This window comes from Cervus canadensis, chromosome 9 (genome assembly GCF_019320065.1).
Source record: "Cervus canadensis isolate Bull #8, Minnesota chromosome 9, ASM1932006v1, whole genome shotgun sequence".
NCBI classification, from domain to species: Eukaryota; Metazoa; Chordata; class Mammalia; order Artiodactyla; family Cervidae; genus Cervus; species Cervus canadensis.
In genome coordinates, this window is record NC_057394.1 from 47,574,598 (window position 1) to 47,601,444 (window position 26,847).

Below are 26,847 nucleotides of genomic sequence, written 5' to 3' on the forward strand. Positions count from 1 at the left end.
CCCAAAGAATGCTCATATTACCACACAATTGCACTCATCTCACACGCTAGTAAAGTAATGCTCAAAATTCTCCAAGCCAGGCTTCAGCAATACATGAACTGTGAACTTCCAGATGTTCAAGCTGGTTTTAGAAAAGGCAGAGGAACCAGAGATCAAATTGCCAATATCTTCTGAATCATTGAAAAAACAAGAGAGTTCCAGAAAAACATCTATTTCTGCTTTATTAACTACGCCAAAGCCTTCAACTGTGTGGATCACAATAAACTTTGGAAAATTCTGAAAGAGATGGGAATACCAGACCACCTGACTTGCCTCTTGAGAAACCTGTATGCAGGTTGGGAAGCAACAGTTAGAACTGGACATGGAACAACAGACTGGTTTCAAATAGGAAAAGGAGTACATCAAGGCTGTATATTGTCACCCTGCTTATTAATTTATATGCAGAGTACATCATGAGAAACGCTGGGCTGGAAGAAGCACAAGCTGAAATCAAGACTGCCAGGAGAAGTATCAATAACTTCAGATATGCAGATGATACCACCCTTATGGCAGAGAGTGAAGAGGAGAGAAGCCTCTTGATGAAAGTGAAAGAGGAGAGTGAAAAAGTTGGTTCAAAGCTTAACATTCAGAAAACTAAGATCATGGCATCTGGTCCCATCACTTCATGGGAAATAGATGGGGAAACAGTGGAAACAGTTTTTTGGGGGGGAAACTTTTTCGGGGGGGGGCTCCAAAATCGCTGCGGATGGTGACTGCAGCCATGAAATTCAAAGACTCTTACTCCTTGGAAGGAAAGTTATGATCAACCTAGATAGCATACTAAAAAGCAGAGACGTTACTTTGCCAACAAAGTTCCGTCTGGCCAAGGCTATGGGTTTTCCAGTGGTCGTTTATGGATGTGAGAGTTGGATTGTGAAGAAAGCTGAGCGCCAAAATTTGATGCTTTTCAACTGTGGTGTTGGAGAAGACTCTTGAGAGTCCCTTGGACTGCAAGGAGATCCAACCAGTCCATCCTAAAAGAGATCAGTCCTGGGTGTTCATTGGAAGGACTGATGCTGAAGCTGAAACACCAGTACTTTGGCCACCTCATGTGAAGAGTTGAGTAATTGGAAAAGACCCTGATGCTGGGAGGGATTGAGGGCAGGAGGAGAAGGGGGTGACAGAGGCTGAGATGGCTAGATGGCATCACTGACTTAATGGGCATGAGTTTGAATAATCTCCAGGAGTTAGTGATGGACAGGGAAGCCTGGCATGGTGCGTTTCATGGGGTCGCAAAGAGTCGGACACGACTGAGCGACTGAACTGAACAGAACTGTACTGAGCATCTCTTCATGTGCTTTCTCGCCATTTGTATGTCTTCTCTGGGGAAATGTCTGTTTAGGTCTTCCACCTATTTTTTTGTTTGGATGATGTTTTTTATATTGACCTGCATCAGTTATTAGCACATTTTAGAGATTAATATCTCCATTTTTTTTTTTTTTTTGAGAGTATTTTCTCCTGTTCTCTGGGTTGTCTTTTTGTTTGTTTATGGCTTTCTTTGCTGTGCTTTTACGTTTAATTAGATTTCATTTTGTCTTTTTTTTTTTTTTAATTATCATTTCTCTAGGAGGTGTAGAGTAATGAAAAGTAAAAAATTAAAAAAAATCTTGTTGTTATTTATGTCAGAGTGTCCTACTTTTTTCTCTAAGAGCTTTATAGTATCCGGCCTTAAGTGTAAGTAAGTAAGTGTTAGTCACTCAGTCATGCCTGACTCTTTGTGACCCCCGGGACTGCAGCTCACCAGGCTCCTCTGTCCATGAGATTTCCAGGCAAAGATACTGGAGTGTTGTCATTTCCTTCTCCAGGGGATCTTCCCAACCTTACATTTAGGTCTTTAATCCATTTTGAGTTTATTTTTGTACATGATGTTAGGGAGCATTCTAATTTCATTCATTTACCTGTAGCTGTTCAGTTTTCCCAGCACAACTTCTTGAAAAGGCTGTCTTTTCTCCATTGTATAGTTTGCATCCTTTGTCATAGATTAGGTGAACAGGGTTTATCTCTAGGCTTTCTCTACTGTTCTGTATTTCTGTTTTTGTCATACAGAGTGAAATAAGTCAGACACAGAAAGACAAATATGGTATGATATCACTTAAACTACCTCTGAAAAGGGGTAGAAATGAACTTATTTACAAAATAGAAGCAAACTAACAGATATAGAAAACAAGCTTATTGTTACCCGGGGATAAATAGGGGAAAGGGATAAATTGGGAGACTTTGACTGACATATACAAACTGCCATTTTAAAATAGACAGCTAGTAAGAACCTGCTGTACAGCATGGGGAACTCTACTTAATCTGTAATGACCTATATGGGAAAATTTATTTAAAAAGAGTGTATATATTTATATGTATAACTAATTCACTTTGCTGTACATGTGAAATTACCCCAATATTGCAAATCAACTCTACTCCAATAAAAACTTTTCTAATTTCTGCTGAATAAGCATGCCAAAGTTTATTCTGAGATAACTGAATAGAGTTTCAGAAGTATCTGTGGTGATTTAATGGAAGAGGACTAATTTTTGACCCTTTTCTTTCATTAAGTGTCAGTTTTAATGCTGGGTTTTCAACTGTATACAAAACTTAAATCCTTTCTCAAAGAAAATCATCATTTTTTTTTTTAAATTCTGAAACAGCAGTGAAATATCCTTAATATAATATGCAAACTTTAAATGGTAATAATAGTAGATAATTCTACTGCATTTATAATATTAAGAATGAGTATATTTTCCAGTTTATTCAAGAAATTGTAGTCTTGTCTATTCACTCTAATGAATATTAGTGGGGAAAGAGGGAGAATTATCCACTATATTGTGCAGATGGAGAGCTTCACTGAAATCCACACTATGATATTAAAGGAGAAATCTGTGTAAACAAAGTTAAAAAATATTTAATTTGCAATGCCTTAATCCAGAGAATGGTTAAGTCATCTTGCAGATCTTCATAAAATATGGAGTGATAAACTAGAAAAAAGAACTAGGTAGACAGCGAAGCAAGGGGAATTAAGGATGGACGGGGATTTCAAAGTGAAGCCAGGAATAAAATGAGCACATTCAATGCATACCCTAAAACCTTACAAAGCTTACAAAAATTTCCACGATAGTAGAAGCTGAATTTTGCCACCACCATTGGGTTAGAACAGATTATTTTTAGGATAAGTCTCTGGTTTCACCAGATTTTTATTTAACTAGAAGTACTGTATGAACAGTATATCAAATAGATATAAGGAATTTCAATGAGAATCAAGTTATTTATCCTAATTTTCTCTCCACCAACTCCATTACCTTTAACCAATTTTAACCTTTTATTAGTGGGAAGGGATTCTTTCTTGTGATCTCTTATCATTTTAAATGACACGATTAAGACTTCTCCTTTTGATCCATCAACCAGAGTATTCTGTGACGTATACAAGTCATTTAAGATGGGTATCCAGCTCAATTGCATTATTTCAATTCCCCTGAACTTTTGCTGTTTTTTCCCAAAATAATTAAAAATTTTTCTCTGAATGAGTTTCTTAAATTTCAATAACATGTTTAAAATTATATTTCTTTCTCTATCAAATTTATATAGCATGTTTTGCTTCCATACACTAAGAGGTGAAAACAAATTCACTTTGTTTCTACTAACAATGTGTTACTAATATTACATTTACTTTCACATGTCCAAAACAAAATCATACTAATAAAGCAATGATAACTTATAATAATGGAATAATATATTAGTAATGAATATCAATAGCAGTTTGCACTAGTATTGTATGTAATAACACAAGCTGGAATCAAGATTGATGGGAGAAATATCGATAACCTTAGATATGCAGATGACACCACCCTTATGGCAGAAAGTGAAGAAGAAATAAAGAGCCTCTTCATGAAAGTGAAAGAGAGAGTGACAAAGTTGGCTTAAAGCTCAACATTCAGAAAATAAGATCATGGCATCTGGTCCCATCACTTCATGGGAAATAGATGGGGAAACAGTGGAAACAGTGTTTATTTTTGTGGGCTCCAAAATTACTGCAGATGGTGATTGCAGCCATGAAATTAAAAGATGCTTACTCCTTGGACTTTCCTTGTGGCTTAGACTGTAAAGAGTCTGCCTACAATGCGGGAGACCCGGGTTTGATCCCTGGGTCAGGAAGATCCTCTGGAGAAGGAAATGGCAACCCACTCCAGTACTCTTGCCTGGAAAATCCCATGGACGGAGGAGCGTGGTAGGCTACAGTCCATGGGGTTGCGAAGACACTACTGAGCGACTTCATTTCACTTTACTCCTTGGAAGGAAACTTATGACCAACCTAGACAGCATGTTAAAAAGTAGAGACATTACTTTGTCCACAAAAGTCCGTCTGGTCAAGGTTATGGTTTTTCCAGTAGTATTGTATGGATGTGAGAGTTGGACTATAAAGAAAGCTGAGAGCTGAAGAATTGATGCTTTTGAACTGTGGTGTTGGAGAAGACTCTTGAGGATCCCTTAGACTGCAAGTGGATCCAACCAGTCCACCCTAAAGGAGATCAGTCCTGGGTATTCATTGGAAGGACTGATGTTGAAGCTGAAACTCCAGTACTTTGGCCAGCTGATGCGAAGAGCTGACTCATTTGAAAAGACCCTGATGCTGGGAAAGATTGAGGGCAGGAGGAGAAGGGGATGCCAGAGGATGAGATGGTTGGATGGCATCACGGACTCAATGGACATGAGTTTGGGTAGACTCCAGGAGTTGGTGATGGACAGGGAGGCCTGGCGTGCTGCAGTTCATGGGGTCACAAAGAGTCAGACACGACTGAGCGAATGAACTGAACTGAACTGAACTGAAATGTTTTTACTCTTATTAACCTCATATAAATCTTCAGATATTACCTTTGTTTCACTGTGGATGTCTAATTAACAGCCAACATTTAAAATGTACTGAACTGACTGAGTTCAGTTCAGTTGCTCAGTCATGTCTGACTCTTTGCGACCCCATGAATCGCACATTATTTAAATGCAATTTCTGGCAAAGACAATAAAGATACGAAGATCACATACTGGCATACACTGGAGATATTGTGTGTTCAGCTCCACACCATTGCAATAAAGCAAGATGCATTTTTTTTTTTTTTTTTTTGGTTTCCAAGCACATATAAAAGCTAAAGAGTTGGCACAGAATGCAGTTTATGGGGAAAAAAAAAAATCTGTTGAGCACGGTAAAGTGCAGTGCAATAAAATGAGATATACTTACATATACTCCTCTAAAATTCAATGGGGTAAAAATCCTATGTCAATTAAGGGAGAAATCCTTAAAGAAAGGTAAACTTCTCTTAATAGTATCAGTGGTTCAAAATCTTTTGCGTCATATTTGAATAACAACTTTGCACAAAACTGTGGTGTGTTTTTTTTTAAATTTTCTTTATTTACTATTGCACACTTTATTCAATCTGAAAAAATAAAGATACACTTTATTTTAACAATATCTTTAAGACCTTCCAAGTTCTTATTCATGTAATTACTGACTTGCATCCATGTTCCACTTCATTTAGGAAATATTTCTTTTTAACTTTGTATCAATTGCAAATAAACAGTTATTTTAGTTCATGGATTTTTTTAATCATAGGAATAATATGCCAATACATTTTTATTATGAAAAAATAACTAAACAAATAAGTAAGTAAGTGAAAGTTACTCAGTCGTGTCTGACTCTGTGACCCCCTGGACTATAGAGCCCATGGAATTCTGTAGGCTAGAATACTGGGGTGGGTAGCCATTCCCTTCTCCAGGGGATCTTCCCAACTCAGAGATTGAACCCAGGTCTCCCACATTGCAGGCAGATTCTTTACCAACTGAGCCATTAGGGAAGACCAAGAAAACTGTAATGGGTAGCCTATTTTCTCCAGCTGATCTTTCCAACTCAGGAATTGAACCAGGGTCTCCTGCATTGCAGGTGAATTCTTTACCAGCTGAGCTACCAGAGAAGGCCTAAACTAAACAAATATGGCAATATGTATTCTTAATCCCTGGTTGCCACAGTTTATTTCCTCCCTAGAAATAAACACTTGTTATCATTAGGGCTTTCATGTTTCTAGGCATCTATATACATTTATAAATATGCATGCATAAACATATATATATAGATCAGGTGATGGTGGGCCACCTAGTTTCTCCTTTCAAGACCAAAGATCTTCCTTTCATTTTCCCAGTTGGCTAACAACTCTCAGTTGAATTTCTCTCCAGATATCATCTTCTGTTGAAAGGAGTCTCCTCACCCAAAGTCATGAGCCCTGCTTCAGAGCAGTCTACATCTAATACCTGTTTGATATAAAGATATAAAAGTTTTGTCTTATTGCCTCAATTTGGAGCTGCTCTGAAGGGCCTTGATAAAATACCTGCGGGATTAGCTGAGGCCTTTGTTTACAGTTCAACTCTTTCTCTGACCACTCAGAGCAATCCCCACAGACTTCTTGTGTAATAATCTGCTTCAGTGTTTATTCCCTAAGAAACAAAATCTAAGAGAGTCAAAAGCAAGTGTGGGCTAATGAAGCAAGTGTGAACTGGTAATTGGAGACCAATCATCTACTGGCTTGTTGAGAAAAAAATTCCAGGTACTAATAGTAGGTGGAGAAATCATAATCCTTGGCTTTTGGTAGTAATCTGATTCTTAAACTGTTCATCTCTGGTGCACTGGAATGGGTAGAGTTAGAGGGAATTAACTGATGAATGTAAGGAATCCAGTATATGGGGACTACAGTGAAAACTCCTAATTATAAAGATTTTGGGATTTAGTGTTAATTATCAGAGAAAATTGATTCACTTTGAAAAGATAACAAAGGGTTGAGAACCATGAATCATCAATTAAAGTCTAAGAATAAATATGAGGAGGCTTTCATGATAGCATGAAAAAATTATTATTTCTTTTAGCTGGAGGGCAAAACAAAAATGAAATGATGCTCAAGCCCAGAATTTACATAAGTAACACAGACATAAAGAAAGTTTGAGTTTTCAATTTTGGCAAGTCCACTATACAAAACGCTGAAAACTAATTAGGAAGAACTGAGATTCTGAGTTTCTGTATGTGGGTAGTTGGATTTGTACATATGAATATATTGAATACTAGGAATTCTTGTACCTGTGGTACCTATGGAAAAGGACTACTCCCCTCTCTGAAGTCTTACACTACCCCAGAGTCTGACGATGATGCAAGCACCTCTGCTAGCTAGGAAAAACATCTCTTTCCTTCAAGGTAAAAGACACCTCTTTTCCTGGCTAAAGTTACATAATTATTCAAGTAGATGAAGTGACATAATTAGAACCACTCTATATCTAGTGAAAGCAAAAAGTAGCTGTATCCTGGAGGAAGTTCAGGATCTAACCAATATGTAACAGCAGAAATCCAGGGAATATATCTGATGCTAGATCTGAAGATGCTCAATCAATCAGTTCAGTTCAGTTCAGTCACTCAGTTGTGTCTGATTTTTTGTGACCCCTAGGGCTGCAGCATGCCAGGCTTCCCTGTCCACCACCAATTCCTGGAGCCTACTCAAGCTCATGTCCATTGCGATGATGATGCCATCCAACCATCTCATCTTCTGTTCTTCTCCTCCCACCCTCAATCTTCCCCAGCATAAGGGTCTTTTCAAATGAGTCAGTTCTTCACATCAAGTGGTCAGAGTATTGGAGTTTCAGCTTCGGCATCTGTCCTTCCAATGAATATTCAGGATTGATTTCCTTTAGGATGGAGTAGTTGGATCTCTTTGCAGTCCAAGGGACTCTCAAGAGTCTTCTCCAACACCACAGTTGAAAAGCATCAATTCTTTGGTGCTCAGCTTCTTTATAATCCAAATCTCACATCCATACAGACCACTGGAAAAACCATAGCACTAACCAGAAGGACCTTTGTTGGCAAAGCAATTGTCTCTGCTTCTTTAATATATGGTCTAGGTTGGTCATAGCTTTTCTTCCAAGGAGTAAGCGTCTTTTAGTTTCATGGCTGCAGTCACCATCTGCAGTGATTTTGGAGCCCCCCAAAATAAAGTCTCTCACTGTTTCCATTGTTTCCCTGTCTATTTGCCATGGAGTGATGGGACTGGATGCCATGATCTTAGTTTTCTGAATGTTGAGCTTTAAGCCAAAATTTTCACTCTCCTCTTTCACTTTCATGAAGAGGCTCTTTATTTCTTCTTCACTTTCTGCCATAAGGGTGGTGTCATCTGCATATCTGAGGTTACTGATGTTTCTCCCGGCAATCTTCATTCCAGCTCAATCAATGAGGCCAAATATAAGAGTGATATGTTATCATTATGAGAGAAGTTTCTCATGATATAGGGTTAATTTATTGGCAAGAGTCAATGCTAACACACCATGAAAATGACTCTTGGGAATTTGGAGAAAAGAAAACCTCATATAAAGTGAAGTGCAAATGCCTGAGTAACCATGTCAGGTGGTAGTAGCAGGGATTAAAAATAATCTGGAAATTGGGTATGATGGATTAGTAAAGTTCAGAAACTCACCAGGTAACTACATTCTATTGGAGGGCCTTAAGATCAGTTTATTCACTAGAGTTATAAGAAATGGACTGGTGAGAGAGGAAAAAGCATCACTGAGACAAGCAGTGGCAATTGATCTCAATATAGTTAATTCCAGGGATGGCAGAAGATGCTATTACAATATTTGTTTCACTACTGTGAAAAGAGATATATATTCTATCGTGTAAAATAGCTAGAGGTAAGATACTCATTGGTAAGTTTTCATTCCAATACCAACGAAGAGCAATGCCACAGAATGTTCAAACTATCCCACAGTTGCACTCATTTCACATGCTAGCAATGTAATGCTCAAAATTCTCCAAGCTAGGTTTCAACAGTACATGAAATGAGAAATTCCAGATGTACAAGCTGGATTTAGACAAGGCAGAGGAAACAGAGATCAAATAGTCAACATTCATTGTATCATAGAGAAAGTGAGAGAATTCCAGAAAAACATCTGCTTCATTGACTATGCTAAAACCTTTGACTATGTGGATCAAAATAAACTGTGGAAAATTCTTAAAGAGATGGGAATACCAGACCACCTGATCTGCCTTCTGATAAACCAGCATGCAGATCAAAAAGCAAGGGTTAGAACCGAACACTGAACAGCAGACTGGTTTGAAATTAGGAAAGGAACGTGTCAACGCCTGTTTAATTTATACGCAGAGTACATCATGAGAAATGCTGGGCTGGACGAAGCACAGCTGGAATCAAGACTGAAGGGAGAAACATCAATAACCTCAGGTATGAAGATGACACCACCCTTATGGCAGAAAATGAAGAGGAACTAAAGAGCCTCTCAATGAAAGTAAAAGAAGAGAGTGAGAAAAACTGCTTAAAGTCAACATTCAAAAAACTAAGATTGTGGCATCTGGTCCCATCATTTCTGGCAGATAGATGGGAATCAATGAAAACACTGACAGACTTTATTTTCTTTAGGTATACATTCACTGTGGATAGTGACTTCAGCCATGAAATTAAAAGATGCTTCCTTCTTGGAAGAGAAGCTATGACAAACCCAGACAGCATATTCAAAAACAGAGACATTACTTTGCCAACAAAGATCTGTGTGGTCAAAGTTATGTTTTTTCCAGTAGTCATATGTACATATGAGAGTTGGACCAGAAAGGAAGCTGAGCACCAAAGAATTGATGCTTTCAAACTGTGGTATTGGAGAAGACTCTCGAGAGTCCCTTAGACTGCAAGGAGTTCAAGCCAGTCAATCCTAAAGGAAATCAACTCTGAGTATTCTTTAGAAGGACTGATACTGAAGTTCCAATACTTTGGCCACCTGATGTGAAGAGCCGACTGATTGGAAAAGATCCTGATGCTGGGAAATATAGAAGGCAGGAGGAGAAGGGGATGACAGAGGACGAGATCGTTGGATGGCATCACTGACTCAATGGACATGAGTTTGAGCAAGCTCCGGGAGATGGTGAGGGACAGGGGAGGCTGGCACGCTGCAGTCCATGGGGTCAGAAAGAGTCAGGCATGACTGAGGGACTGAATAACAACAGTTGGAAGCTGTTTTATAGGACTGGCAGCTCAGCTAGGAACTCCTCGATGACAAAGGGTGTGAGATGGTGATGGGAAATAGGAGAGATACTCAAGTGGAATGTGACATATGTAAACTTATAGCTGATTCACTCTGTTGTACAGCAGAAAATAAGACAACAATGTAAAACAGTTATACTTCAATAATAAAATAGGGAAGCCTGGTGTGCTGCAGTCCATGGGGTTGTGAAGATTTGGATATGACTGGGCAACTGAACAAGAGCAATAAAATAAAATAGAAAAGGAAAGTAGTAATCCCTTAAGAAATGACTGATTCCAAGTCTAAGACAGAGAAAATACAAGATAAGTTTAGACAAACTTGTGCCAGAAACTAAGAATGTGCTCAAGAGAATAAAAACAAAAAAAGAAAGAAAGAAAAAAAAAAGAAAGAAAGAAAGAATCATGAAATCATGGAGGCCCAACTCAAGCTGGGAAAAAGAATACAATGATGAATTATGGCATTAAGATTGCAGAATGCTAAAAAAAAATGATTAATTACTGCAACATGGTGAGCAATATAGATTATCCAACAACGACTGGCAAATGAATGAATGAATGATAGGGTGATGGGCAGCTGCTCAAGCCAAATTACTATACATGAACCAGTTTTATTTAATGGGCATGACTAAAAAGGTGATCAGATCCTCAGTAGGAATAACACTATAATACCATGACAAATGTACATGGAAATAATATATCCAGTTCTTGTACAAAGAGGTTATCCTCAATATACTCAGAAAATTACACTGGGAATGTAACAATGTGAATATGTATACCTTTTGAGGACTGCTGAATCTGTTTACAACTTTACATTAATACCTAAAGATTTGAAGCATCATTATGTATCCCTTATTTGATTCTTTCTTACTTGCTGTAGTCTTCCTAGGCCAAATTTTGATCCCTTGTCTTAATTCAGACAAGTGATCTAAGTAAAAAGCAGAAGCTACCTGACAGCAGCTCATTCCTAAACATACTTTTTCTAGAATATTACTCCATATTTTCCTAGTTAGTTCCACAGAAATATAATGTTTTACAATTATGAGACTTTAACAATATATCTTTCTAGTTGCTATTAATACAAATTTTGATCTGTTGTGATCAAAATAGAAGTAGAAAAAATTTCCTTGAATTTTTTAAAGGGTAGTTTTAATTCAGAAAATCTTGGATTTAGAAAAGGCCGAAGAAACAGAAATCAAATTGCCAACATCCTATGGATCATCAACAAAGCAAGAGAATTCCAGAAAAACACCTACTTCTACTTTACTGACTATGCCAAACCTTTGACAATGTGGATCACAATAAACTGTGGAAAATTCTGAAAGAGATGGGAATACCAGATCACCTGATCTGCCTCCTGAGAAATCTGTATGCAGGTCAAGAAGCAACAGTGAGAAAAGGACATGGAACAACAGATTCGTTCCAAATTGGAAAAGGAGAGCCTCAAGGCTGTTTTGTGTCACTCTGCTTATTTAACTTATATGCAGAGTACATCATGAGAAACGCTGGACTGGAGGAAGCAGAAGCTGGAATCAAGATTGCTTGGAGAAATATCAATAACCTCAGATATGCAGATGACACCACCCTTATGGCAGAAAGTGAAGAAGGACTAAAGAGCCTCTTGATGAAAGTGAAAGAGGAGAGTGACAAAGTTGGCTTAAAGCTCAACATTCAGAAAACTAAGATCATGGCATCCAGTCCCATCACTTCATGGCAGATAGATGGGGAAACAGTGGAAACAGTGGCTGACTATTTTTCTGGGCTCCAAGATCACTGCAGATGGTGACTGCACCCATGAAATTAAAAGACACTTACTCCTTGGAAGGAAAGTTATGACCAACCTAGATAGCATATTAAAAAGCAGAGACATTACTTTGCCAACAAAGGTCCATCTGGTCAAGGCTACGGTTTTTCCAGTGGTCATGTTTGGATGTGAGAGTTGGACTATAAAGAAAGATGAGTGCCAAAGAACTGATGTTTTTGAACTGTGGTGTTGGAGAACACTCTTGAGTCCCTTGGACTGCAAGGAGATCCAACCAATTCTTCCTAAACGAGGTCAGTCCTGGGTGTTCATTGGAAAGACTGATGTTGGAGCTGAAACTCCAATACTTTTGCCACCTGATGCGAAGAGCTGATTTATTTGAAAAGACCCTGATGCTGGGAAAGATTAAGGGAAGGAGGAGAAGGGGACGACAGAGGATAAGATGTTTGGGTAGCATCACCGGCTCAATGGACATGTATTTGGGTGGACTCTGGGAGTTGGTGATGGACAGGGAGGTATGGTGTGCTGCGGTTCATGGGATCACAAAGAGTCGGATATGACTGAGCGACTGAACTGATCTGAACTGAACTGATTTTAACTTGAATTAGAATAAATGTTAACTAGATTATTTATAATTGCGTGTTTTCTCAGAATCGTTTTTAACACCCCCTGACTCTAAATTATATCCTTTCCTGCTTCTGCTTTTCTTGACAGCTACGTCTATTCTGGGGTTTCCCTGGTAGCTCAGCTGAAAAACAGTCTGCCTGAAATCAGATTTCTGGTTTGGGAAGATCCCCTGGAGAAGGGAATGTCTACCCACTCCAGTATTCTGGCCTGGAGAATTCCATGGACAGAGGAATCTGGCAGGCTAATCATGGGATCTCAAAGAGTCAGACATGACTGAGTGACCTTCATTCACATTCACACTCACATATCTATACTGATTATTATCCTTTCCAGCTAGTTATGTTAATATGTTGTAGAGATTTAGCTTTGCTAGATAATTAGGACTATTCATTATTACTGCCTGAAACAAAGGCATACCAAGAAAATGCTGTCTATATTTCATATAGTTCAGTTCAGTTCAGTGCAGTCACTCGGTCATATCCACCTCTGCGAACCTATGAACTGCAGCATGCCAGGCTTCCCCATCCATCACCAACTCCTGGAATTTACTCAAACTTTATCCATTGAGTTGGTGATGCCATCCAACCATCTCATCCTCTATCATCCCCTTCTCCTCCTGCCTTAAATTTTTCCCAGCATCAAGTTCTTCTCAAATGAGTCAGTTTTTCTCATCATGTGGCCAAAGAACTGGAGTTTCAGCTTCAACATCAGTCCTTCCAATGAATATTCGGAACTGATTTCCTTTAGGATGGGCTAGTTGCATCTCCTTGCAGCCCAGAGGACTCTCAAGAGTCTTCTCCAATAACCACAGTTCAAAAGCATCAATTCTTCAACACTCAGCTTTCTTTATAGTTCAAATCTCCCATCCATACCTGACTACTGGAAAAACCATAGCCTTGACTAGATGAACCTTTGTTGACAAAGTAGTGTCTCTGCTTTTTAAAATGCTGTTTAGGTTTGTCATAACTTTTCTTCCAAGGAGAAGCATCTTTTAATTTTCCTGGCTGCAGTCACCATCTGCAGTGATTTTGGAGCCCAAAATATTAAAGTCTGCCACTGTTTCTGCTGTTTCCCCATCTATTTGCCTTGAAGTGATGGGACTGGATGCCATGAACTGAGTTTTCTGAATGTTGAGTTTTAACCCAACTTTTTCACTCCTCTTTCACTTTCACCAAGAGGCTCTGCAGTTCCTCTTTGCTTTCTGCCATAAGCGTGGTGTCTTCTGCATATCAGAGGTTATTGATATTTCTCCCGGCAATCTTGATTTCAGCTTGTGCTTCATCCAACCCAGCATTTCTCATGATGTATTCTGCATATAAGTTAAATAAGCAGGGTGACAATATACAACCTTGATGTAGTCCTTTTCCTATTTGGAAATAGTTTGTTGTTCCATGTCCAGTTCTAACTGTTGCTTCCTGACCTGCATATAGGTTTCTCAAGATGTAGGTCAGGTGGCCTGGTATTCCTATCTCTTTAAGAATTTTCCACAGTTTGTGGTGATCCACTGAGTCAAAGGATATGGCATAGTGAATAAAGCAGAAATAGATGTTTTCCTGGAACTCTCTTGCTTTTTTGATGATCCAGTGGATATTGGCAATTTGACCTCTGGGTCCTCTGCCTTTTCTAAAACTAGCTTGAACATCTGAAAGTTCGTGGTTCATGTATTGCTGAAGCCTGGCTTGGAGAATTTTGAGCATTACTTTACTAGCATGTGAGATGAGTGCAATTGTGTGGTAGTTTGAACATTCTTTGACATTGTCTTTCTTTGAGATTGGAATGAAAACTAAATTTTCCAGTCCTGCGGCCTCTGCTGAGATTTCCAAATTTGCTGACATATTGAGTGCAGCACCTTCACAGCATCATCTTTTAGCTTTCAAAATAGCTCAACTGGAATTCTATCACCTCCACTAGCTTTGTTCATAGTGATGCTTCCTTAGGCCCAATTGAGTTCATTCCAGGATGTCTGGCTCTAGTTGAGTGTGTATAATCACACCATCATTATTATCTTGGTCATGAACATCTTTTTTGTACAGTTCTTTTGTGTATTCTTGCCACCTCTTCTTATTTCTTTTCCTTGTTATGTCCATACCATTTCTGTCCTTTATTGAGCCCATCTTTGCATGAAATGTTCCCTTGTTATCTTTAATTTTCTTGAAGAGATCTCTAGTCTTTCCCATTCTGTTGTTTTCCTCTATTTCTTTGCATTGATCACTGAGGAAGGCTTTCTTATCTCTCCTTGCTATTCTTTGGAACTCTGCATTCAAATGGGTGTATCTTTCCTTTTCTCCTTTGCTTTTCACTTCTCTTCTTTCCACAGCTATTTGTAAGGCCTCCTCAGACAGCCATTTTGCTTTTTTGCATTTCTTTTTCTTGGGGATGATCCTGATCCTTGTCTCCTGTACAATGTCATGAACCTCCATCCATAGTTCATCAGGCATGCTATCAGATCTAATCCCTTAAATCTATTTCTCACTTTCACTGTATAGTCATAAGGGATTTGATTTAGGTCATACCTGAATGGCCTAGTGGCTTTCCCTACTTTCTTCTATTTAAGTCTGAATTTGACCATAAGGAGTTCATGACCTGAGCCACAGTCAGCTCCTGGTCTTGTTTTTGTTGACTGTATAGAGCTTCTCCACCTTTGACTGCAAAGAATATAATCAATCTGATATCAGGGTTGACCATCTAGTGATGCTCATATAGTTAAATAATATGAAATCTTAGCAACTTCATCTGTGTCCATAAGTAAAGAGTATTTTTTAAAAAAAAACCTTTGTCTATATTCAAACACTCTCTAACTCAAATCCGAATGGATGTATTGCAGTGTATTGTACATGCTATTTTGTCCCACGCCATTGCTAACTTCCTCAGTTTTCATAAAAATGTGCTTAACTTTTGAGAACCAGGATAACCGGGCAGGCACATGAGTCAGATTTCAACTCACAAAAATAGAGAAAAGTTACACTCCAGACATTAGCCAGGGGGCATATTTTAGGCTTACAGCTGTTTGATGTTTATCAAAAGCTTAGTTCAAAGAAATGATATGTATGAAGGATTGCCTGAAGGATGTATGAGTTTATGTGCTTTTCTGGATTCTATGAAATATATACTTGTAGGTTTCCTGAGACCTTTAGAATCATGTATCATATTGTTTTTTTTTTTAATTAATACCCATGTTTTAATCATGTTTATATCATATATCATCAAGTTATGGTGACAATCCCTCCAAGCAATAAGTCTTAAGAAATATATCCCTATATTTTCAATAAGGATAATATTGGTTACAGAATAGACTATTCTCTCTTTAGTTAAAATATTTTAAGATATATTTTTAATTGTCTATGGATTAAGAATAATAGGACCATGACTAAGACATCACCTGTTTTTAAACATATGCCTATTGTGACTTGTGTAACATTGGAATTAGGCTGCTCTAGAATTCTAACAACACTTTGTAGAACCATTTGTCATCACGGTTATATATTCAACTTTATTTAGTATCACTACTTTTCAAAATCTGTTTTCTTTCTGTTGTTAAACATATCTTGATCTGAAATTTGAATTCTGACATTATGTCTTAATAATTTCTAAGAAAATAATTAAAAACTGTTAAATGAATAGCTTGAGAAATCAGAGAATGGTTTTGAGAGAATTTAATGTTGTTTTCTAGAAGTCACTAGAAAAGCCTACACATAGTTTGAAATTTACCATTACCTCAAGAAAAAAGAAAATACACTTTTCAGAAATGTAATTATTTCTAAGAAAAAGAAAAAAACTTCTACTCTTAATAAGAGAACTATGTAATATAATAAAAATCCTCCTCAATGCAGTATAACTTTAAGAGGATTTTTAAACTACTCTTCTAAATAATAATTAATAGAAAATCAACTATGCATAATTCAGTAAAAATCAACTTTATTTGCAGGAGGTGCAATGAGGTTAGGGAGAATACAAATATATTTAGGTAATAATTCTTTTGAAGCCTATTTATATCTATTCATAAAACAATCAGCATTTTACTTGCATTATTTAACTCATGAAGATTGCTAACATTTTTCTTTCTTTTTTTTTTTGCATATAGATATATTTGCAAATAATTTGGTTATTTTTAGGGATGAATTCAAACTAAGTAAGAAACTGTATGTACCAAGTATAACTTAACATCATGCTGAATATATAGCAAGCATTTTCAGTTCTTATTATTATTTCAGTGATCTATAGAGTTTAACAATAATCTATTGTTTATTTATCTATCTATCTATCTATTAATCTATCTAGAGTTTAACAATAATCTATATAATTTAACAATATTGAAAATAGTTTGAATATTGCTTACCAGTTTTTGGTGAAAAATATTTCATTATTAATTAGAAGGATATTTGTATCATGACATCATATGAGGCTGTCAACAATACGTATTGTGATATATACAGCTATATCTAACATATGAATGTATATATTAGTTGCATGCATATCTATTTGAGTCACAATTTATAGCCTTAATGTATTTTTTTATTGTTCACTTTCCTTGAATTAAAAAAGCAATGCACATAGCTATCCTACTTGGTATTAAATTAGCAAATTGTGGGGCAAGGGAAATGGATAGTGAAAGTATGTGCCAAAACTGGTTCCTTAATGTATCTTATTCAAATTTAGAAGACTAGTCCCCTGTGAATAATTCAGTTTTAATATAATTTTATGCATATTTGCTAAAAGTGTTTAAAATTAAAACAATTTATTGAATGCTATCCACAGTCACTAATGTAGTACAATTTTATTGAACATTACACATATTTTTCTTGCAGTATTTATATGGAAAATCTGCAAATTTATTCTCAGAGTAAGGCAAGGAAAGGAAAAAGAAACAAGAATTCTATTTTCATATATTTAAACAACTTGCTTTAAAGAATTGCAGAAAAACATTGACTGGCTTTTTCAAAGCTTTATTTTATTAATATTTATAAGTTGTATTAGTTCTCTTTTTTCTAATAAGTGAAATAGCTCTACCAAGCCTTCCACAATTTACCTTACTAAGACTAGGCAAACTTTGTAATGGCTTGGGATGTAAATATTGAAATGAACTGCATGATTTTTCTTTTAATATTTTTTGAAGATTTAATTATTTGTTTAAATTGAAATATAAAGAAAGTAATATAGAAGCATTAATAATGCTATTTTGACTGCTTATTGTTCTATGAAGCTTTGTACTATATTTTTTACAGGATAAATTTTTAAAGCATTTTAATATAATTCTTGGGTAAGTAAACACAGAGCTATTCAGTTACATGTATAGAACCAAATTCAAGCTGGTGGACTAAACTAATCAGTACTTAGGATCAATGACCACATTCTGTACTCAAAATGAACATTAGATTATAACAATTTAAATTGTATGCAAGTATGAAATCAAACTTAAAGATAAATTTCCTCACCAAACATCATATTGTTATATCATATATCCTCAATAAATTATAGTTCCTGAATATGCATCATATATCTATCTTACAATAAACATACAAAGTATATAATACTAATATTATTATTATTAATAGACAGCTGTATCAGAATGGATTTTGCTATATTTTTAGTTAAAATGTACATTTCCTTTTGTGAGATTTCTTTTTGTTCTCACTGAACAAAATTTCAAATATTTCATCTGGAATATCATGTAAGAAAGCAACCAAAATAAGTCTATATAACATAACTCATAAAAACATAATTGAAAAAGAAAAATATATAAAAAATGACCAGACAAAATATTAATAGTACCCTTGAAGGGGTAGCAAGACTTTATAATAAATTAAAATAATTTTGAAAAACTGCAGAAATGAGTTACAAAATGGCCTAATTAGCAAAATTACATTTTAAAGTAATTCATTTGACATAATAACACATATTAAGAACACTTTTCATAAAACTGCAAAAAGTCATTTTTATTGCTCTAGCATTAGAGAATGTTGGTGCTATCATATTGAACACTAAGACACATTCTATATATAACATTTTATAGATCTTCATAGAACAATTCAAGATAGATGTCTGAGGAGGTTTCACAAATAGTTGAGAAAAGAAGAAAAAAGAAAGGCAAAGGAGAAAAGGAAAGATATGTCCATCTGACTGCAGCGTTTCAAAGAATAGCAAGAAGAGATAAGAAAGCCTTCTTAAGTGAAAAATACAAAGACACAGAGGAAAACAATAGAATGGGAAAGACTAGAGATCTCTTCAAGAAACTTAGAGATACCAAGGGAAAATTCCATGCAAAGATGGGCACGATAAAGGACAGAGTGGCATGGACCTAACAGAAGCAGAAGATACTAAGAAGAGTTGAAGAAAGCACGGAACTGTACAAAAAAGGTCTTAATGATACGGATAATTATGATGTTGTGGACACTCACCTAGAGCCAGACATCCTAGAGAATGAAGTCAGGTAGGGCTTAGGAAGCATTGCTACAAACAAAGCTAGTGGAAGTGATGGAATTCCACCTGAGTTATTTCAAATCCTAAAAGATGATGCTGTTAAAGGGCTGCACTCAATATGTCAGCACATTTGGAAAACTCAGCAGTGTCTACATGACTGTAAAACGTCAGTTTTCATTCCAATTCCAAAGAAGGGTAATGCCAAAGAAAGTTCAAACTGCCACAAAAATGTGCTCATGCCACATACTAGCAAAGTATGTGCTAGTATCAAATTTGATAGTATGTGCTACTATCAAAATTCTTCAAGTTAGGATTCAACAATCCATGAACTGAGAACCTCCAGATGTATAAACTGAATTTAGAAAAGGTAGAGGAACCACAGATCAAATTGCCAGCGTTTGTTGGATCATAGAAATAACAAGACAATTCCAGAAAACATCTACTTCTGCTTCATTTACCACACTAAAGCCTTTGACTATATAAATCACAACAAACTGAAGAATTCTTAAAGAGATGGGAATACCAGACCAACTTATCTGCCTCCTTAGAAACTTATATGCAGGTAAAGAAGCATCACTGAGAACTGTGCATGGAACAATGAACTGGTTCAAAATTGGGAAAGGAGTTAAAGCTGTATATTGTCACCCTGCTTGAAAGAAAGTGAAAGTCGCTCAGTCGTGTCCAACTCTCTATGACCCCATGGACTATACAGTCCATGGAATTCTCCAGGCAAGATTAATGGAGTGGGTATCTGTTCCCTTCTCCAGGGGGCCTTCCCAACCCAGGGATCAAACCCAGGTATCCCACATTGCAGGCAGACTTTATCAGCTGAATCATTAGGGAAGCCCAGGAATACTGGAGTGGGTAGCCTATCCCTTCTCCAGGGGATCTTGTTTTACTTATATGGAGAGCATATCATATGAAACTCCAGGCTGGATGAAACTCAAGCTGGAATCAAGATTGCCAGAAGAAATAGGAACAACCTCAGATATGCAGATGACGCTACTTTTAGGGCAGAAAGCAAAGAGGAAATAAAGAGCCTCTTGATGAAGGTCAAAAAGGACAGTGAATAAACTGGCTTAAAACTCAGCATTCAAAAAACTAAACCATGGCATCTTGTCCCAACACATCATGGTAAATAGAAGGGGAAACAATGGAAACACTGACAGACTTTATTTTTTCGGGTTCCAAAATCACACTGGATGGTGACTGTAGCCATGAAATTAAAAAAAAAAAAAAAAAAAACCAACTCTTACTCCTTGGTAGAAAAGCTTCGACAAACCTAAACAAGTATTAAAAAGCCCAGAAACATCACTTTACTGACAAAGTTCCCTATAGTCAAAGCTATGGGTTTTCCAGTAGTCATGAATGGACATGAGAGTTGGATCATAAAGAAGGCTGAGTGCTGAAAAATTGATGCTTTCAAACTGGTGCTGGAGAAGACTCTTGAGAGTTCTTTGGACAGCAAGATCAAACAGTCAATCCTAAAGGAAATCAGCCCTGAATATTGGAAGAACTGATGCTGAGGCTGATGCTCCAATCCTTTGGCCACCTGATCTGAAGAGTAGACTCACTGGAAAAAGACCCTGATGCTGGGAATGATTGAGGGCAGGAGAGAAGGGGGCAACAGAGGATGAAATGGTTGGATGGCATCACCGACTTAGTGGACATGAGTTTCAGCAACTTCTGGGACACAGTGAAGGAAAGGGAAGCCTGGCATGCTGCAGTCCATGGGGTCACAGAGTTGGTCATAACTGAGTGACTGAACACCAATAAGTACATGTGTATACAAAATGTATACTTAGAAGATAAGCTTTGTGACAAGTCATTAACTTGGCATTATAACAAAAAAACCTAACCTAATAGAAATAATTTCAAATTTGAGATGTAAATGTAAAAATGCCTACTTTCATGCATTCCAGGTATACAATAATCTGGTAAACTGCCTTGGTATTTATTTGATCTGCAGATTAAAATGGTAATTTCATGGAAGATTAAATTAGGTTGTTATTACTGAGGCTAAGTAAAATGGTATCATAACATTTAATATGTATAATAAATTTACTGATTAGAAAATTAAGTCTAAGTGTGAATTATCAAGGAAGGTGTACCATCTTCTACCCAACTAAGGAGAGTCTTAAACTAGAAATAATTTGCATTGTTTGTACTTTTGAAAAAGGTATAAACAATATTTTAGTCATACTTATTTATCTACTTACTCTTTTAGCAATTTCATAAGCATTGAGCATTGTCACCAACATTTTCCATTATTTATTAAACATGAAATGTAAAATCACCATTTTATAAATAGTAAGCAAATTCTTGGGTTACCTTTACTAAAAAGAATTTCTTACTTACTCAGATCTAGCAGTGTTGATTTTAATATTTCATACAAAATTTGCTTAATCGTATCTTGGAACATTTTCCTTCCATACATTTTTTTATTACTTATTTCTGGAAAATCATCCTAAAAATGAGTCTAAAATGGAATGATTATATATCAACAGACTAAAATAAAAATGAAGTTCTTTCTCTTTTCGAACTGAAAACAAATTCAAATAATTGTTTTATTTACATAAGACATGTTATAATTTAACAAGTAAATTAATTTTCATATTTTATTCTAACCATAAGAGGTAATAGACAATACTGCCAAAAATAAAGTTTTTGAAAAAAAATCTTTAGATCATAGCATTCAGATAGAGATGACATGATATATATTGAATATTTATCAAATGTAGATGATTATTTTATCTTTTTATTGATTTTTTAAGTTCATAAGAAATCTTCAAATAACTGTTCTTTCTTTTAAGGAGTTTGAGGAATCAAATTTAAAAAAAAGGAAAATGAAATTGATTTGTTATTTTATGCTGTCAATGTTGATATTTTGGATAATTTTGAAACTGCTTAGTAACACTTCATTTCTGACAAAATTACTGGTTCAGTTGTCACTATGCTTCATAAAGTAATAAAATATAGATGGAGTAATATTTAAGTATCTGTATCTATTATGGGGAATTGCCTTCTGGAGTCATGCATTATTAAAAGATTCTAACAAGTTATAATGGATGTAAGATAATAGAATATCATGTATAATGAACAATTTAAAAGATCATCTTACTGTGCTTGTCAATGCTTTAAAATGTAGATAATAAAGAAGTATAAAAATATTAGGCAAAGTTTCTCATGTATTTAAGACACTGATTTTCTTCCTCAGGATATTTTAAATAAATTAATGAATTTTTAAAGAAATAATTAATTTCAAGCATGTGCCATACCTTACTATCACACAGATAACCACATTATTAATCCCAAAGATTTTATTGAATTCAATTTAATTAATATATGAATGAATTAAATTAAAATGTTTATTTATGTGATACAAGTTACTTTGAACTAGTTCAAAACAAATTGTAGGAAATAATGAAATCTGTTTATCTTAATGATCTCTTTGATGATATAATCATAGAAAATATTTGAAAGCCTCCTTGGCAAATGATCAGCTCAACATTGTTATCACTTCAGCATAGGGCAAAATGCACTAAAACATGATACTTTATGCAATAGACACCTAAACTCAAAAAGAAAGAAAAAAAAAATTTGATGTGCACCATACCTACCTATAAAAATATATATACAGCCTTGATGTACTCCTTTTCCTGTTTGGAAACAGTCTGTTGCTCCATGTCTAGTTCTAACTGTTGCTTCCTGACCTGCATACAGGTTTCTCAAGAGGAAGGTCAGGTGGTCTGATATTCCCATCTCTTTTAGAACTTTCCACAGTTTGTGGTGATCCACACAGTCAAAGGCTTTGGCATAGTCAATAAAGCAGAAATAGATGTTTTCCTGGAACTCTCTTGCTTTTTTGATGTTCCAGCGGATGTTGGCAATTTGATCTCTGGTTCCTCTGCCTTTTCTAAAACCAGCTTGAACATCTGGAAGTTCACGGTTCACATATTGCTGAAGCCTGGCTTGGAGAATTTTAAGCATTACTTTGCTAGCATGTGAGATGAATGCAATTGTGCAGTAGTTTGACCATTCTTTGGCATTTCCAAATAGGAAAAGGAGTACGCCAAGGCTGTATATTATCACCCTGTTTATTTAACTTATATGCGGAGTACATCATGAGAAACGCTGGGCTGGAAGAAGCAGAAGCTTGAATCAAGTTTTCCGGAAGAATTATCAATGACCTCAGATATGCAGATGACTCCATCGTTATGGCAGAAAGTGAAAAATTAAAGAGCCTCTTGATGAAAGTGAAAGAGGAGAGTGAAAAAGTTGACTTAAAGCTCAACATTCAGAAAACTAAGATAATGGCATCCAGTCCCATCACTTCGTGGCAAGTAGATGCAGAAACAGTGGCAGACCTTATTTTTTTGGGCTCCAAAATCACTGCAGATGGTGACTGCAGCCATGAAATAAAAAGACACTTACTCCTTGGAAAGAAAGTTATAACAATCCTAGACAGCATATTAAAAAGCAGAGGCATTTCTTTGCCAACAAAGGTCCGTCTAGTCAAAGCTATGGTTTTTCCAGTAGTCATGAATGGATGTGAGAGAAAACTGAGCACTCAAGAATTGATGCTTTTGAACTGTGGTGTTGGAGAACTCTTGAGAGTCCCTTAGACAGCAAGGAGATCCAACCAGTGTATCCTAAAGGAAATCAGTCCTGAATGTCCAATGGAAGGACTGATGTTGAAGCTGAAACTCCAACACTTTGGCCACTTGATGTGAAGAACTGACTCATTTGAAAAGACCCTGACACTGGGAAAGATTGAAGGCTGGAGGAGAAGGGGACGACAGAGGATGGGATGGTTGGATGTCATCACCAACTCAATGGACATGAGTTTGAGTAAACTCCGGGAGTTGGCGATGGACTAGGAGGCCGGGTGTGCTGCAGTCCATGGGGTCACAAAGAGTCGGACATGACTGAGTGACTGAACTGAACTGATACCCTGCTTACATAACTTATATGTGGGAATAGATTGCCAGGAGAAACATCAACAACCTCAGAGATGTAGATGATACCTCTCTAATGATAGAAAGTAAGGAGGAATTAGAGTCTCTTGATGAGGGTGAAAGAGGTGAGTGAAAAACTGGCTTGAAAGCCTACATTGAAAAAATTAAGAGCATGGCAGGCAGTTCCATCACTTCATGGCAAATAGAAGGGGAAACAGTGACAGATTTTATTTTCTGTGGCTCCAAAGTCACTGCAGATGATGACTGCAACCATGAAATGAAAAGATGCTTGCTCTTTGGAAGAAGCAGAGATATTACTTTGCTGACAAAAATCCATACAGGCAAAGGTATGGTTTTTCCAATGGTCATGTTGGAATGTGAGAGTTGGATCATAAGGAAGGCTGAGTGCTGAAGAACTGATGCTTTTGAAATGTAGTGCTTGAGAAGACTCTTGAGAGCTCCGGGGACTGCAAGGAGATCAAACAAATCAATCATAAAGGAAATCAACCCTGAATGTCCGTTGGAAGGACTGATGCTGAAGCTGAAGCAATAACACTTTGGCCACATGATGGGAAGAGCCAACTCATTGGAAAAGACCCTGATGCTGGGAAAGATTGAAAGCAAAAAAGGGGGGCAGCAGAAAATGAGATTGTTAGATAGCATCACTGACTCAATGGACCTGAATTTGAGCAAACTCTAGGAGATAGTGGAAGACAGGGGAGGCTGGCATGATATAGCCCATGAGGTTGCAAAGAATCTGACACAGCCTAGTGAGTGGGACAACAACATACCTACCTAATAGATTTCACACATATCTCCAGTCAAAATGTATTTTTGACATCTTAAATTATACATTTGGTTAGACATATGAATCACATTTCACCCAGAACTAGTGACTCAGAATCTGCATTTTTACAAATTTTCTAAGTGACTCCTAGGTGTACTAAAATCTGAGAAGTAATTCCTTGAAGAGGGTGAGGTAGGAAGGTCCTGAACTTTTTTCTTGTGTAGACACAAAGATGTACGTTTATACGTGGGACAATTTCCTCTGGGGGATGTGGGAAACACCTAAAAACTGGCAGAGCAACCTCTTCATGTTTGCAAATAAGAAGGAACCCGCATTAAAGCAGGAAGGAAAGGCTAGAGACAACCCTCCTATAAACCTCAACACAGCATGGTGACCCACAGTCAAGAAATAGCTTAAAATCTGGAGCTTTACACTGATAAGTGGAGTTAGTATCTCACTTCAGGACTCAAACTTTTAAAACCAACACCTAAGAGATGAGCCTTCCAAATACCTGGCTTTGACAACCAACAGGGCTCCTGCCTAGGAGACCTACTGGGCTGTGGTGACCTGAATAACTGAATACAGCCACTCTCCCCAAGGCTCAGAGTAGAAGCAGCCCCTTTGAAACTGACCACAATTTATAGGAAAGAGATTCATTTCCTAATTTTAAAACATTGACTGGAAGGGCAGGACTTGCTGGGATACTCTCCAGGGATGAAGGCTGGTGTGTATCATCTTCCTGGCTCTCCCTCTGCCTTTCTGAAACCAGCAAGTGCCATCTTTTTTCCCCATTCTCAGGGATGTCATCTTTACACTCTAGCCAGTGGGCATTTTCTTCTGTTCTCTCTTTCTGCCCTGTAAAAGCTGGCATGCATGATCTTTTTTCTCTCTTTTTTCCTTCTTTTAGTTCTTTCCTTTCCATTTTTTTTCTTTTTCTTTTTTTTTTTTCTTTTTTTTTAGTGAGTAGCATGTTTGTACTCCTCTTTGTCTCCCTCCAGAGCATCAGTACCTCTAGAGGGCAGTTTCTACATGTTGCTGCCTTGGGTTTTCATATTTGATGACCTGGTTTTTTCAACTGCCATCTAGGGAGTGTCACTTGACTGCCTGACTCTAGAGGACAGGGGCTCGCTTTTCTGGGTCCCATGTCTGACTGTGATAATCAGAGATGGAAAGTTCTTGGCAGAGTGTCATTTCCAGAGCACTGCACAGGTAACAAACTGGTATGCCTCCAATCTTTCTGAGAAAAAAGACCCAATATCTGACAAACATAGATGTAAAGAAATTTGAATAAAAAGCTGATAATCAAAAATACCTTCTCCCTGACATAAGTTAGCACTATTCTTATTTCTATCAATACTTTGTTGCCTCAAAGACACTATGCTTATTGAGTTTCAATTTTAGTATGGAGAACTCTAAATGAGAACAACAGTGATTCTCTACATATATTTCCTAAATCAGTATTCTCAAACTTGTTTTTCCATCAAAATTAATTTCCAGTTTTATTTTTTTACAAAAAGAATAAGCAAGTCACACCCAGAATGAATTGGTTAAATACAAATTGGGGATAAATACAGATGTCAGTTAATTTCAAAATGCTGTAAGGATGGGTGGAGTCAAGTGATGTTTTAGGACTTGGAAAACACAGATTATATTTGTTAATAATCTACATCCCACAATTTTCTTGGATAAGCATGACCTCATGAATGTTGTGGGCAGTACAGAAAAAAATATGTGTGGTGAATTCAAGGGGGCACTAAAAACTCAACTATACCAAATCATATTTTCAAATGTTTATAGAGCAAGAGCATAAGAAATGTATAGTTTAAGATCTATTTTATAATGCATTTGCTCATAGACAGAAATATTAATTTACCAAATAGCTTATTGTTGTTATTCAGTCACTAAATCCTTTCTAACTCTTTGTGACATCTTGGATTGCAGCAGGCCATGCTCCTCTGTCCCCCACTACCTCCTGGAGTGTGCTTAAGTTAATATCCATTGAGTTGGTGATGCTACGTAACAATCTCATCCTCTGCTACTCCCTTCTCCTTTTGCCTTCAATCTTCCCCTCATCAGGACCTTTTTCAATGAATCAGCTCTTTGCATCATGTAGCCAAAGTACTGGGGCTTTAGCTTCAGCTTCAGCATGAGTCCTTCCAATGAATATTCAGAGTTGATTTCATTTAGGATTGATTGATTTGATCATCT

The 26,847-nt window shown here is 36.7% G+C and overlaps 1 long non-coding RNA gene across 2 annotated transcripts; it reads left to right on the forward strand.

The window, feature by feature from the left end:
- Positions 1-361: 361 nt before the first annotated feature.
- LOC122447443 lies at positions 362-23,129 on the forward strand. 2 transcript variants are annotated; one of them, XR_006271233.1, is made up of 3 exons: positions 362-445; positions 13,924-13,928; positions 23,013-23,123. It is a non-coding gene; the product is annotated as an uncharacterized LOC122447443 (long non-coding RNA). The 2 variants fall into 2 exon arrangements; XR_006271234.1 differs by lacking the exon at positions 362-445 and adding an exon at positions 11,565-11,576 and having other exon boundaries at positions 23,013-23,129.
- Positions 23,130-26,847: the final 3,718 nt, after the last annotated feature.